General features: G+C 47.6%; 26 non-coding genes and 10 pseudogenes across 26 annotated transcripts; all 36 read left to right on the forward strand.

The window, feature by feature from the left end:
• The first annotated feature begins 44 nt into the window (after nt 1-44).
• Nucleotides 45-163, forward strand: LOC138547329 (5S ribosomal RNA). Its single transcript, XR_011291173.1, has one exon. It is a non-coding gene; the product is annotated as a 5S ribosomal RNA (ribosomal RNA).
• Nucleotides 164-269: 106 nt separating this feature from the next.
• Nucleotides 270-378, forward strand: LOC138545923 (5S ribosomal RNA; annotated as a pseudogene).
• A 463-nt stretch (nt 379-841) lies between these two features.
• LOC138548667 (5S ribosomal RNA) lies at nt 842-960 on the forward strand. The gene has a single exon (XR_011292460.1). It is a non-coding gene; the product is annotated as a 5S ribosomal RNA (ribosomal RNA).
• Nucleotides 961-1,066: 106 nt separating this feature from the next.
• On the forward strand, nt 1,067-1,185 carry LOC138538690 (5S ribosomal RNA). Its single transcript, XR_011286780.1, has one exon. It is a non-coding gene; the product is annotated as a 5S ribosomal RNA (ribosomal RNA).
• Nucleotides 1,186-1,291: 106 nt separating this feature from the next.
• Nucleotides 1,292-1,410, forward strand: LOC138537662 (5S ribosomal RNA). Its single transcript, XR_011285791.1, has one exon. It is a non-coding gene; the product is annotated as a 5S ribosomal RNA (ribosomal RNA).
• A 105-nt stretch (nt 1,411-1,515) lies between these two features.
• Nucleotides 1,516-1,624, forward strand: LOC138542818 (5S ribosomal RNA; annotated as a pseudogene).
• Nucleotides 1,625-1,730: 106 nt separating this feature from the next.
• LOC138540641 (5S ribosomal RNA) lies at nt 1,731-1,849 on the forward strand. The gene has a single exon (XR_011288681.1). It is a non-coding gene; the product is annotated as a 5S ribosomal RNA (ribosomal RNA).
• Nucleotides 1,850-1,955: 106 nt separating this feature from the next.
• On the forward strand, nt 1,956-2,074 carry LOC138540443 (5S ribosomal RNA). Its single transcript, XR_011288490.1, has one exon. It is a non-coding gene; the product is annotated as a 5S ribosomal RNA (ribosomal RNA).
• Nucleotides 2,075-2,180: 106 nt separating this feature from the next.
• LOC138547330 (5S ribosomal RNA) lies at nt 2,181-2,299 on the forward strand. Its single transcript, XR_011291174.1, has one exon. It is a non-coding gene; the product is annotated as a 5S ribosomal RNA (ribosomal RNA).
• A 106-nt stretch (nt 2,300-2,405) lies between these two features.
• Nucleotides 2,406-2,514, forward strand: LOC138545924 (5S ribosomal RNA; annotated as a pseudogene).
• A 463-nt stretch (nt 2,515-2,977) lies between these two features.
• Nucleotides 2,978-3,096, forward strand: LOC138548669 (5S ribosomal RNA). Its single transcript, XR_011292461.1, has one exon. It is a non-coding gene; the product is annotated as a 5S ribosomal RNA (ribosomal RNA).
• A 106-nt stretch (nt 3,097-3,202) lies between these two features.
• On the forward strand, nt 3,203-3,321 carry LOC138538702 (5S ribosomal RNA). Its single transcript, XR_011286791.1, has one exon. It is a non-coding gene; the product is annotated as a 5S ribosomal RNA (ribosomal RNA).
• Nucleotides 3,322-3,427: 106 nt separating this feature from the next.
• On the forward strand, nt 3,428-3,546 carry LOC138537663 (5S ribosomal RNA). Its single transcript, XR_011285792.1, has one exon. It is a non-coding gene; the product is annotated as a 5S ribosomal RNA (ribosomal RNA).
• A 105-nt stretch (nt 3,547-3,651) lies between these two features.
• LOC138544244 (5S ribosomal RNA) lies at nt 3,652-3,760 on the forward strand (annotated as a pseudogene).
• Nucleotides 3,761-3,866: 106 nt separating this feature from the next.
• Nucleotides 3,867-3,985, forward strand: LOC138536818 (5S ribosomal RNA). Its single transcript, XR_011284980.1, has one exon. It is a non-coding gene; the product is annotated as a 5S ribosomal RNA (ribosomal RNA).
• A 106-nt stretch (nt 3,986-4,091) lies between these two features.
• On the forward strand, nt 4,092-4,210 carry LOC138547331 (5S ribosomal RNA). Its single transcript, XR_011291175.1, has one exon. It is a non-coding gene; the product is annotated as a 5S ribosomal RNA (ribosomal RNA).
• Nucleotides 4,211-4,316: 106 nt separating this feature from the next.
• LOC138546643 (5S ribosomal RNA) lies at nt 4,317-4,425 on the forward strand (annotated as a pseudogene).
• Nucleotides 4,426-4,888: 463 nt separating this feature from the next.
• On the forward strand, nt 4,889-5,007 carry LOC138538058 (5S ribosomal RNA). Its single transcript, XR_011286171.1, has one exon. It is a non-coding gene; the product is annotated as a 5S ribosomal RNA (ribosomal RNA).
• A 105-nt stretch (nt 5,008-5,112) lies between these two features.
• LOC138543220 (5S ribosomal RNA) lies at nt 5,113-5,221 on the forward strand (annotated as a pseudogene).
• Nucleotides 5,222-5,686: 465 nt separating this feature from the next.
• Nucleotides 5,687-5,805, forward strand: LOC138542354 (5S ribosomal RNA). The gene has a single exon (XR_011290338.1). It is a non-coding gene; the product is annotated as a 5S ribosomal RNA (ribosomal RNA).
• Nucleotides 5,806-5,911: 106 nt separating this feature from the next.
• Nucleotides 5,912-6,030, forward strand: LOC138539294 (5S ribosomal RNA). The gene has a single exon (XR_011287365.1). It is a non-coding gene; the product is annotated as a 5S ribosomal RNA (ribosomal RNA).
• Nucleotides 6,031-6,136: 106 nt separating this feature from the next.
• Nucleotides 6,137-6,255, forward strand: LOC138540444 (5S ribosomal RNA). Its single transcript, XR_011288491.1, has one exon. It is a non-coding gene; the product is annotated as a 5S ribosomal RNA (ribosomal RNA).
• Nucleotides 6,256-6,361: 106 nt separating this feature from the next.
• LOC138547332 (5S ribosomal RNA) lies at nt 6,362-6,480 on the forward strand. Its single transcript, XR_011291176.1, has one exon. It is a non-coding gene; the product is annotated as a 5S ribosomal RNA (ribosomal RNA).
• A 106-nt stretch (nt 6,481-6,586) lies between these two features.
• LOC138545925 (5S ribosomal RNA) lies at nt 6,587-6,695 on the forward strand (annotated as a pseudogene).
• A 463-nt stretch (nt 6,696-7,158) lies between these two features.
• LOC138537780 (5S ribosomal RNA) lies at nt 7,159-7,277 on the forward strand. The gene has a single exon (XR_011285904.1). It is a non-coding gene; the product is annotated as a 5S ribosomal RNA (ribosomal RNA).
• A 106-nt stretch (nt 7,278-7,383) lies between these two features.
• LOC138538713 (5S ribosomal RNA) lies at nt 7,384-7,502 on the forward strand. The gene has a single exon (XR_011286802.1). It is a non-coding gene; the product is annotated as a 5S ribosomal RNA (ribosomal RNA).
• A 106-nt stretch (nt 7,503-7,608) lies between these two features.
• Nucleotides 7,609-7,727, forward strand: LOC138537664 (5S ribosomal RNA). The gene has a single exon (XR_011285793.1). It is a non-coding gene; the product is annotated as a 5S ribosomal RNA (ribosomal RNA).
• A 105-nt stretch (nt 7,728-7,832) lies between these two features.
• LOC138542819 (5S ribosomal RNA) lies at nt 7,833-7,941 on the forward strand (annotated as a pseudogene).
• Nucleotides 7,942-8,047: 106 nt separating this feature from the next.
• LOC138539295 (5S ribosomal RNA) lies at nt 8,048-8,166 on the forward strand. Its single transcript, XR_011287366.1, has one exon. It is a non-coding gene; the product is annotated as a 5S ribosomal RNA (ribosomal RNA).
• A 106-nt stretch (nt 8,167-8,272) lies between these two features.
• LOC138540445 (5S ribosomal RNA) lies at nt 8,273-8,391 on the forward strand. The gene has a single exon (XR_011288492.1). It is a non-coding gene; the product is annotated as a 5S ribosomal RNA (ribosomal RNA).
• A 106-nt stretch (nt 8,392-8,497) lies between these two features.
• LOC138547333 (5S ribosomal RNA) lies at nt 8,498-8,616 on the forward strand. The gene has a single exon (XR_011291177.1). It is a non-coding gene; the product is annotated as a 5S ribosomal RNA (ribosomal RNA).
• A 106-nt stretch (nt 8,617-8,722) lies between these two features.
• LOC138545926 (5S ribosomal RNA) lies at nt 8,723-8,831 on the forward strand (annotated as a pseudogene).
• Nucleotides 8,832-9,294: 463 nt separating this feature from the next.
• Nucleotides 9,295-9,413, forward strand: LOC138541065 (5S ribosomal RNA). Its single transcript, XR_011289082.1, has one exon. It is a non-coding gene; the product is annotated as a 5S ribosomal RNA (ribosomal RNA).
• Nucleotides 9,414-9,519: 106 nt separating this feature from the next.
• On the forward strand, nt 9,520-9,638 carry LOC138550558 (5S ribosomal RNA). The gene has a single exon (XR_011294308.1). It is a non-coding gene; the product is annotated as a 5S ribosomal RNA (ribosomal RNA).
• Nucleotides 9,639-9,744: 106 nt separating this feature from the next.
• Nucleotides 9,745-9,863, forward strand: LOC138537665 (5S ribosomal RNA). The gene has a single exon (XR_011285794.1). It is a non-coding gene; the product is annotated as a 5S ribosomal RNA (ribosomal RNA).
• Nucleotides 9,864-9,968: 105 nt separating this feature from the next.
• LOC138544245 (5S ribosomal RNA) overlaps nt 9,969-10,000 on the forward strand; it is a 109-nt pseudogene continuing 77 nt past the window's right edge.

Below are 10,000 nucleotides of genomic sequence, written 5' to 3' on the forward strand. Positions count from 1 at the left end.
TAGCTGACTAGATGCTTAAAAGTACAAAACTCACTAGGCCCAGAGCCTACGGCCACACCACACTGATTGCGCCCGATCTCGTCTGATCTCGGAAGCTAAGCAGTGTCGGGCCTAGTTAGTACCTGGATGGGAGACCACCTGGGAATACCAGGTGCTGTAGGCTTTTTTGTGCTCCAAGTTCAGGAAGTGAGCCATTTCACAATTGCCTTTCAAAACTGCAAGGTCTAGCCGACTAGATGCTTAAAAGTACAAAACTCACTAGGCCCAGAGCCTACGGCCACACCACACTGAATGTGCCCGATCTCGGAAGCTAAGCAGGGTCAGGCCTAGTTAGTACCTGGATGGGAGACTGCCTGGGAATACCAGGTGCTGTAGGCTTTTTTGTGCTCCATGATTAGTAATTGCGCAACTTCTCAATTATTTTTCAAATTTGGTATGTTTCCAAAATAATTGTATCCCGTTTTATAGCGGAAATGTTGGACAACATCATGAGGGCTGGAGCTACCTTTTTACATAGAATTAGCATACAGGTAGTGTGTTCATGGGTAATAAATCGACTTTCACATGTAATGCAGTACAGAGAATATTGAGTCCTTCAAGAGGCATGAAAGAAAACCATTATTGTGTTGATTGTTCTCTCCACCTCCCTGCAACAGACACAGGATGGATGAATTAAAGTTATCCTACCAGACATAGGAGTCCTGAATGGGCCCACCAGTCTTATATATCTCGCCTGATCGAGCCTGATCGAGCGATGAGCGTGGTATCATGTTGCAAGTGGCTGCATGGCTTAGCTTACTAAATGCAAATGCATAAGAGTAATATTCTTAGCATTCCTAGAGCCTACGGCCACACCACACTGAATGCACCCGATCTCGTCTGATCTCGGAAGTTAAGCAGTGTCAGGCCTAGTTAGTACCTGGATGGGAGACCGCCTGGGAATACCAGGTGCTGTAGGCTTTTTTGTGCTCCAAGTTCAGGAAGTGAGCCCTTTCTCAATTGCCTTTTAAAACTGCAAGGTCTAGCCGACTAGATGCTTAAAAGTACAACACTCACTAGGCCCAGAGCCTACGGCCACACCACACTGAATGCGCCTGATCTCGTCTGATCTCAGAAGCTAAGCAGTGTCGGGCCTAGTTAGTACCTGGATGGGAGACCGCCTGGGAATACCAGGTGCTGTAGGCTTTTTTGTACTCCAAGTTCAGGAAGTGAGCCATTTCTCAATTGCCTTTCAAAACTGCAAGGTCTAGCCGACTAGATGCTTAAAAGTACAAAACTCACTAGGCCCAGAGCCTACGGCCACACCACACTGAATGCGCCCAATCTCGTCTGATCTCGGAAGCTAAGCAGTGTCGGGCCTAGTTAGTACCTGGATGGGAGACCACCTGGGAATACCAGGTGCTGTAGGCTTTTTTGTGCTCCAAGTTCAGGAAGTGAGCCATTTCACAATTGCCTTTCAAAACTGCAAGGTCTAGCCGACTAGATGCTTAAAAGTACAAACTCACTAGGCCCAGAGCCTACGGCCACACCACACTGAATGCGCCCGATCTCGGAAGCTAAGCAGGGTCGGGCCTAGTTAGTACCTGGATGGGAGACCGCCTGGGAATACCAGGTGCTGTAGGCTTTTTTGTGCTCCAAGTTCAGGAAGTGAGCCCTTTCTCAATTGCCTTTTAAAACTGCAAGGTCTAGCCGACTAGATGCTTAAAAGTACAAAACTCACTAGGCCCAGAGCCTACAGCCACACCACACTGAATGTGCCTGATCTCGTCTGATCTCAGAAGCTAAGCAGTGTCGGGCCTAGTTAGTACCTGGATGGAAGACCGCCTGGGAATACCAGGTGCTGTAGGCTTTTTTGTACTCCAAGTTCAGGAAGTGAGCCATTTCTCAATTGCCTTTCAAAACTGCAAGGTCTAGCCGACTAGATGCTTAAAAGTACAAAACTCACAAGAACCAGAGCCTACGGCCACACCACACTGAATGCGCCCGATCTCGTCTGATCTCGGAAGCTAAGCAGTGTCGGGCCTCGTTAGTACCTGGATGGGAGACTGCCTGGGAATACCAGGTGCTGTAGGCTTTTTTGTGCTCCAAGTTCAGGAAGTGAGCCATTTCTCAATTGCCTTTCAAAACTGCAAGGTCTAGCTGACTAGATGCTTAAAAGTACAAAACTCACTAGGCCCAGAGCCTACGGCCACACCACACTGATTGCGCCCGATCTCGTCTGATCTCGGAAGCTAAGCAGTGTCGGGCCTAGTTAGTACCTGGATGGGAGACCACCTGGGAATACCAGGTGCTGTAGGCTTTTTTGTGCTCCAAGTTCAGGAAGTGAGCCATTTCACAATTGTCTTTCAAAACTGCAAGGTCTAGCCGACTAGATGCTTAAAAGTACAAAACTCACTAGGCCCAGAGCCTACGGCCACACCACACTGAATGTGCCCGATCTCGGAAGCTAAGCAGGGTCAGGCCTAGTTAGTACCTGGATGGGAGACTGCCTGGGAATACCAGGTGCTGTAGGCTTTTTTGTGCTCCATGATTAGTAATTGCGCAACTTCTCAATTATTTTTCAAATTTGGTATGTTTCCAAAATAATTGTATCCCGTTTTATAGCGGAAATGTTGGACAACATCATGAGGGCTGGAGCTACCTTTTTACATAGAATTAGCATACAGGTAGTGTGTTCATGGGTAATAAATCGACTTTCACATGTAATGCAGTACAGAGAATATTGAGTCCTTCAAGAGGCATGAAAGAAAACCATTATTATGTTGATTGTTCTCTCCACCTCCCTGCAACAGACACAGGATGGATGAATTAAAGTTATCCTACCAGACATAGGAGTCCTGAATGGGCCCACCAGTCTTATATATCTCGCCTGATCGAGCCTGATCGAGCGATGAGCGTGGTATCATGTTGCGAGTGGCTGCATGGCTTAGCTTACTAAATGCAAATGCATAAGAGTAATATTCTTAGCATTCCTAGAGCCTACGGCCACACCACACTGAATGCACCCGATCTCGTCTGATCTCGGAAGTTAAGCAGTGTCAGGCCTAGTTAGTACCTGGATGGGAGACCGCCTGGGAATACCAGGTGCTGTAGGCTTTTTTGTGCTCCAAGTTCAGGAAGTGAGCCCTTTCTCAATTGCCTTTTAAAACTGCAAGGTCTAGCCGACTAGATGCTTAAAAGTACAACACTCACTAGGCCTAGAGCCTACGGCCACACCACACTGAATGCGCCTGATCTCGTCTGATCTCAGAAGCTAAGCAGTGTCGGGCCTAGTTAGTACCTGGATGGGAGACCGCCTGGGAATACCAGGTGCTGTAGGCTTTTTTGTACTCCAAGTTCAGGAAGTGAGCCATTTCTCAATTGCCTTTCAAAACTGCAAGGTCTAGCCGACTAGATGCTTAAAAGTACAAAACTCACTAGGCCCAGAGCCTACGGCCACACCACACTGAATGCGCCCAATCTCGTCTGATCTCGGAAGCTAAGCAGTGTCGGGCCTAGTTAGTACCTGGATGGGAGACCACCTGGGAATACCAGGTGCTGTAGGCTTTTTTGTGCTCCAAGTTCAGGAAGTGAGCCATTTCACAATTGCCTTTCAAAACTGCAAGGTCTAGCCGACTAGATGCTTAAAAGTACAAACTCACTAGGCCCAGAGCCTAAGGCCACACCACACTGAATGCGCCCGATCTCGGAAGCTAAGCAGGGTCGGGCCTAGTTAGTACCTGGATGGGAGACCGCCTGGGAATACCAGGTGCTGTAGGCTTTTTTGTGCTCCAAGTTCAGGAAGTGAGCCATTTCTCAATTGCCTTTCAAAATTGCAAGGTCTAGCTGACTAGATGCTTAAAAGTACAAAACTCACTAGGCCCAGAGCCTACGGCCACACCACACTGATTGCGCCCGATCTCGTCTGATCTCGGAAGCTAAGCAGTGTCGGGCCTCGTTAGTACCTGGATGGGAGACCGCCTGGGAATACCAGGTGCTGTAGGCTTTTTTGTGCTCCAAGTTCAGGAAGTGAGCCATTTCTCAATTGCCTTTCAAAACTGCAAGGTCTAGCTGACTAGATGCTTAAAAGTACAAAACTCACTAGGCCCAGAGCCTACGGCCACACCACACTGATTGCGCCCGATCTCGTCTGATCTCGGAAGCTAAGCAGTGTCGGGCCTAGTTAGTACCTGGATGGGAGACCACCTGGGAATACCAGGTGCTGTAGGCTTTTTTGTGCTCCAAGTTCAGGAAGTGAGCCATTTCACAATTGCCTTTCAAAACTGCAAGGTCTAGCCGACTAGATGCTTAAAAGTACAAAACTCACTAGGCCCAGAGCCTACGGCCACACCACACTGAATGCGCCTGATCTCGGAAGCTAAGCAGGGTCAGGCCTAGTTAGTACCTGGATGGGAGACTGCCTGGGAATACCAGGTGCTGTAGGCTTTTTTGTGCTCCATGATTAGTAATTGCGCAACTTCTCAATTATTTTTCAAATTTGGTATGTTTCCAAAATAATTGTATCCCGTTTTATAGCGGAAATGTTGGACAACATCATGAGGGCTGGAGCTACCTTTTTACATAGAATTAGCATACAGGTAGTGTGTTCATGGGTAATAAATCGACTTTCACATGTAATGCAGTACAGAGAATATTGAGTCCTTCAAGAGGCATGAAAGAAAACCATTATTGTGTTGATTGTTCTCTCCACCTCCCTGCAACAGACAAAGGATGGATGAATTAAAGTTATCCTACCAGACATAGGAGTCCTGAATGGGCCCACCAGTCTTATATATCTCGCCTGATCGAGCCTGATCGAGCGATGAGCGTGGTATCATGTTGCAAGTGGCTGCATGGCTTAGCTTACTAAATGCAAATGCATAAGAGTAATATTCTTAGCATTCTTAGAGCCTACGGCCACACCACACTGAATGCACCCGATCTCGACTGATCTCGGAAGTTAAGCAGTGTCAGGCCTAGTTAGTACCTGGATGGGAGACCGCCTGGGAATACCAGGTGCTGTAGGCTTTTTTGTGCTCCAAGTTCAGGAAGTGAGCCCTTTCTCAATTGCCTTTTAAAACTGCAAGGTCTAGCCGACTAGATGCTTAAAAGTACAAGCTCACTAGGCCCAGAGCCTACGGCCACACCACACTGAATGCGCCCGATCTCGGAAGCTAAGCAGGGTCGGGCCTAGTTAGTACCTGGATGGGAGACTGCCTGGGAATACCAGGTGCTGTAGGCTTTTTTTGTGCTCCATGATTAGTAATTGCGCAACTTCTCAATTATTTTTCAAATTTGGTATGTTTCCAAAATAATTGTATCCCGTTTTATAGCGGAAATGTTGGACAACATCATGAGGGCTGGAGCTACCTTTTTACATAGAATTAGCATACAGGTAGTGTGTTCATGGGTAATAAATCGACTTTCACATGTAATGCAGTACAGAGAATATTGAGTCCTTCAAGAGGCATGAAAGAAAACCATTATTGTGTTGATTGTTCTCTCCACCTCCCTGCAACAGACACAGGATGGATGAATTAAAGTTATCCTACCAGACATAGGAGTCCTGAATGGGCCCACCAGTCTTATATATCTCGCCTGATCGAGCGCTGATCGAGCGATGAGCGTGGTATCATGTTGCAAATGGCTGCATGGCTTAGCTTACTAAATGCAAATGCATAAGAGTAATATTCTTAGCATTCCTAGAGCCTACGGCCACACCACACTGAATGCACCCAATCTCGACTGATCTCGGAAGTTAAGCAGTGTCAGGCCTAGTTAGTACCTGGATGGGAGACCGCCTGGGAATACCAGGTGCTGTAGGCTTTTTTGTGCTCCAAGTTCAGGAAGTGAGCCCTTTCTCAATTGCCTTTTAAAACTGCAAGGTCTAGCCGACTAGATGCTTAAAAGTACAAAACTCACTAGGCCCAGAGCCTACGGCCACACCACACTGAATGTGCCTGATCTCGTCTGATCTCAGAAGCTAAGCAGTGTCGGGCCTAGTTAGTACCTGGATGGAAGACCGCCTGGGAATACCAGGTGCTGTAGGCTTTTTTGTACTCCAAGTTCAGGAAGTGAGCCATTTCTCAATTGCCTTTCAAAACTGCAAGGTCTAGCCGACTAGATGCTTAAAAGTACAAAACTCACAAGAACCAGAGCCTACGGCCACACCACACTGAATGCGCCCGATCTCGTCTGATCTCGGAAGCTAAGCAGTGTCGGGCCTCGTTAGTACCTGGATGGGAGACTGCCTGGGAATACCAGGTGCTGTAGGCTTTTTTGTGCTCCAAGTTCAGGAAGTGAGCCATTTCTCAATTGCCTTTCAAAACTGCAAGGTCTAGCTGACTAGATGCTTAAAAGTACAAAACTCACTAGGCCCAGAGCCTACGGCCACACCACACTGATTGCGCCCGATCTCGTCTGATCTCGGAAGCTAAGCAGTGTCGGGCCTAGTTAGTACCTGGATGGGAGACCACCTGGGAATACCAGGTGCTGTAGGCTTTTTTGTGCTCCAAGTTCAGGAAGTGAGCCATTTCACAATTGCCTTTCAAAACTGCAAGGTCTAGCCGACTAGATGCTTAAAAGTACAAAACTCACTAGGCCCAGAGCCTACGGCCACACCACACTGAATGTGCCCGATCTCGGAAGCTAAGCAGGGTCAGGCCTAGTTAGTACCTGGATGGGAGACTGCCTGGGAATACCAGGTGCTGTAGGCTTTTTTGTGCTCCATGATTAGTAATTGCGCAACTTCTCAATTATTTTTCAAATTTGGTATGTTTCCAAAATAATTGTATCCCGTTTTATAGCGGAAATGTTGGACAACATCATGAGGGCTGGAGCTACCTTTTTACATAGAATTAGCATACAGGTAGTGTGTTCATGGGTAATAAATCGACTTTCACATGTAATGCAGTACAGAGAATATTGAGTCCTTCAAGAGGCATGAAAGAAAACCATTATTGTGTTGATTGTTCTCTCCACCTCCCTGCAACAGACACAGGATGGATGAATTAAAGTTATCCTACCAGACATAGGAGTCCTGAATGGGCCCACCAGTCTTATATATCTCGCCTGATCGAGCCTGATCGAGCGATGAGCGTGGTATCATGTTGCAAGTGGCTGCATGGCTTAGCTTACTAAATGCAAATGCATAAGAGTAATATTCTTAGCATTCCTAGAGCCTACGGCCACACCACACTGAATGCACCCGATCTCGTCTGATCTTGGAAGTTAAGCAGTGTCAGGCCTAGTTAGTACCTGGATGGGAGACCGCCTGGGAATACCAGGTGCTGTAGGCTTTTTTGTGCTCCAAGTTCAGGAAGTGAGCCCTTTCTCAATTGCCTTTTAAAACTGCAAGGTCTAGCCGACTAGATGCTTAAAAGTACAACACTCACTAGGCCCAGAGCCTACGGCCACACCACACTGAATGCGCCTGATCTCGTCTGATCTCAGAAGCTAAGCAGTGTCGGGCCTAGTTAGTACCTGGATGGGAGACCGCCTGGGAATACCAGGTGCTGTAGGCTTTTTTGTACTCCAAGTTCAGGAAGTGAGCCATTTCTCAATTGCCTTTCAAAACTGCAAGGTCTAGCCGACTAGATGCTTAAAAGTACAAAACTCACTAGGCCCAGAGCCTACGGCCACACCACACTGAATGCGCCCAATCTCGTCTGATCTCGGAAGCTAAGCAGTGTCGGGCCTAGTTAGTACCTGGATGGGAGACCACCTGGGAATACCAGGTGCTGTAGGCTTTTTTGTGCTCCAAGTTCAGGAAGTGAGCCATTTCACAATTGCCTTTCAAAACTGCAAGGTCTAGCCGACTAGATGCTTAAAAGTACAAACTCACTAGGCCCAGAGCCTACGGCCACACCACACTGAATGCGCCCGATCTCGGAAGCTAAGCAGGGTCGGGCCTAGTTAGTACCTGGATGGGAGACCGCCTGGGAATACCAGGTGCTGTAGGCTTTTTTGTGCTCCAAGTTCAGGAAGTGAGCCCTTTCTCAATTGCCTTTTAAAACTGCAAGGTCTAGCCGACTAGATGCTTAAAAGTACAAAACTCACTAGGCCCAGAGCCTACGGCCACACCACACTGAATGTGCCTGATCTCGTCTGATCTCAGAAGCTAAGCAGTGTCGGGCCTAGTTAGTACCTGGATGGAAGACCGCCTGGGAATACCAGGTGCTGTAGGCTTTTTTGTACTCCAAGTTCAGGAAGTGAGCCATTTCTCAATTGCCTTTCAAAACTGCAAGGTCTAGCCGACTAGATGCTTAAAAGTACAAAACTCACAAGAACCAGAGCCTACGGCCACACCACACTGAATGCGCCCGATCTCGTCTGATCTCGGAAGCTAAGCAGTGTCGGGCCTCGTTAGTACCTGGATGGGAGACTGCCTGGGAATACCAGGTGCTGTAGGCTTTTTTGTGCTCCAAGTTCAGGAAGTGAGCCATTTCTCAATTGCCTTTCAAAACTGCAAGGTCTAGCTGACTAGATGCTTAAAAGTACAAAACTCACTAGGCCCAGAGCCTACGGCCACACCACACTGATTGCGCCCGATCTCGTCTGATCTCGGAAGCTAAGCAGTGTCGGGCCTAGTTAGTACCTGGATGGGAGACCACCTGGGAATACCAGGTGCTGTAGGCTTTTTTGTGCTCCAAGTTCAGGAAGTGAGCCATTTCACAATTGTCTTTCAAAACTGCAAGGTCTAGCCGACTAGATGCTTAAAAGTACAAAACTCACTAGGCCCAGAGCCTACGGCCACACCACACTGAATGTGCCCGATCTCGGAAGCTAAGCAGGGTCAGGCCTAGTTAGTACCTGGATGGGAGACTGCCTGGGAATACCAGGTGCTGTAGGCTTTTTTGTGCTCCATGATTAGTAATTGCGCAACTTCTCAATTATTTTTCAAATTTGGTATGTTTCCAAAATAATTGTATCCCGTTTTATAGCGGAAATGTTGGACAACATCATGAGGGCTGGAGCTACCTTTTTACATAGAATTAGCATACAGGTAGTGTGTTCATGGGTAATAAATCGACTTTCACATGTAATGCAGTACAGAGAATATTGAGTCCTTCAAGAGGCATGAAAGAAAACCATTATTATGTTGATTGTTCTCTCCACCTCCCTGCAACAGACACAGGATGGATGAATTAAAGTTATCCTACCAGACATAGGAGTCCTGAATGGGCCCACCAGTCTTATATATCTCGCCTGATCGAGCCTGATCGAGCGATGAGCGTGGTATCATGTTGCAAGTGGCTGCATGGCTTAGCTTACTAAATGCAAATGCATAAGAGTAATATTCTTAGCATTCCTAGAGCCTACCGCCACACCACACTGAATGCACCCGATCTCGTCTGATCTCGGAAGTTAAGCAGTGTCAGGCCTAGTTAGTACCTGGATGGGAGACCGCCTGGGAATACCAGGTGCTGTAGGCTTTTTTGTGCTCCAAGTTCAGGAAGTGAGCCCTTTCTCAATTGCCTTTTAAAACTGCAAGGTCTAGCCGACTAGATGCTTAAAAGTACAACACTCACTAGGCCTAGAGCCTACGGCCACACCACACTGAATGCGCCTGATCTCATCTGATCTCAGAAGCTAAGCAGTGTCGGGCCTAGTTAGTACCTGGATGGGAGACCGCCTGGGAATACCAGGTGCTGTAGGCTTTTTTGTACTCCAAGTTCAGGAAGTGAGCCATTTCTCAATTGCCTTTCAAAACTGCAAGGTCTAGCCGACTAGATGCTTAAAAGTACAAAACTCACTAGGCCCAGAGCCTACGGCCACACCACACTGAATGCGCCCAATCTCGTCTGATCTCGGAAGCTAAGCAGTGTCGGGCCTAGTTAGTACCTGGATGGGAGACCACCTGGGAATACCAGGTGCTGTAGGCTTTTTTGTGCTCCAAGTTCAGGAAGTGAGCCATTTCACAATTGCCTTTCAAAACTGCAAGGTCTAGCCGACTAGATGCTTAAAAGTACAAACTCACTAGGCCCAGAGCCTAAGGCCACACCACACTGAATGCGCCCGA

Source organism: Ambystoma mexicanum, unplaced genomic scaffold (genome assembly GCF_040938575.1).
Source record: "Ambystoma mexicanum isolate Mex_15411 unplaced genomic scaffold, UKY_AmexF1_1 Mex_scaf10, whole genome shotgun sequence".
Lineage (NCBI taxonomy): Eukaryota > Metazoa > Chordata > Amphibia > Caudata > Ambystomatidae > Ambystoma > Ambystoma mexicanum.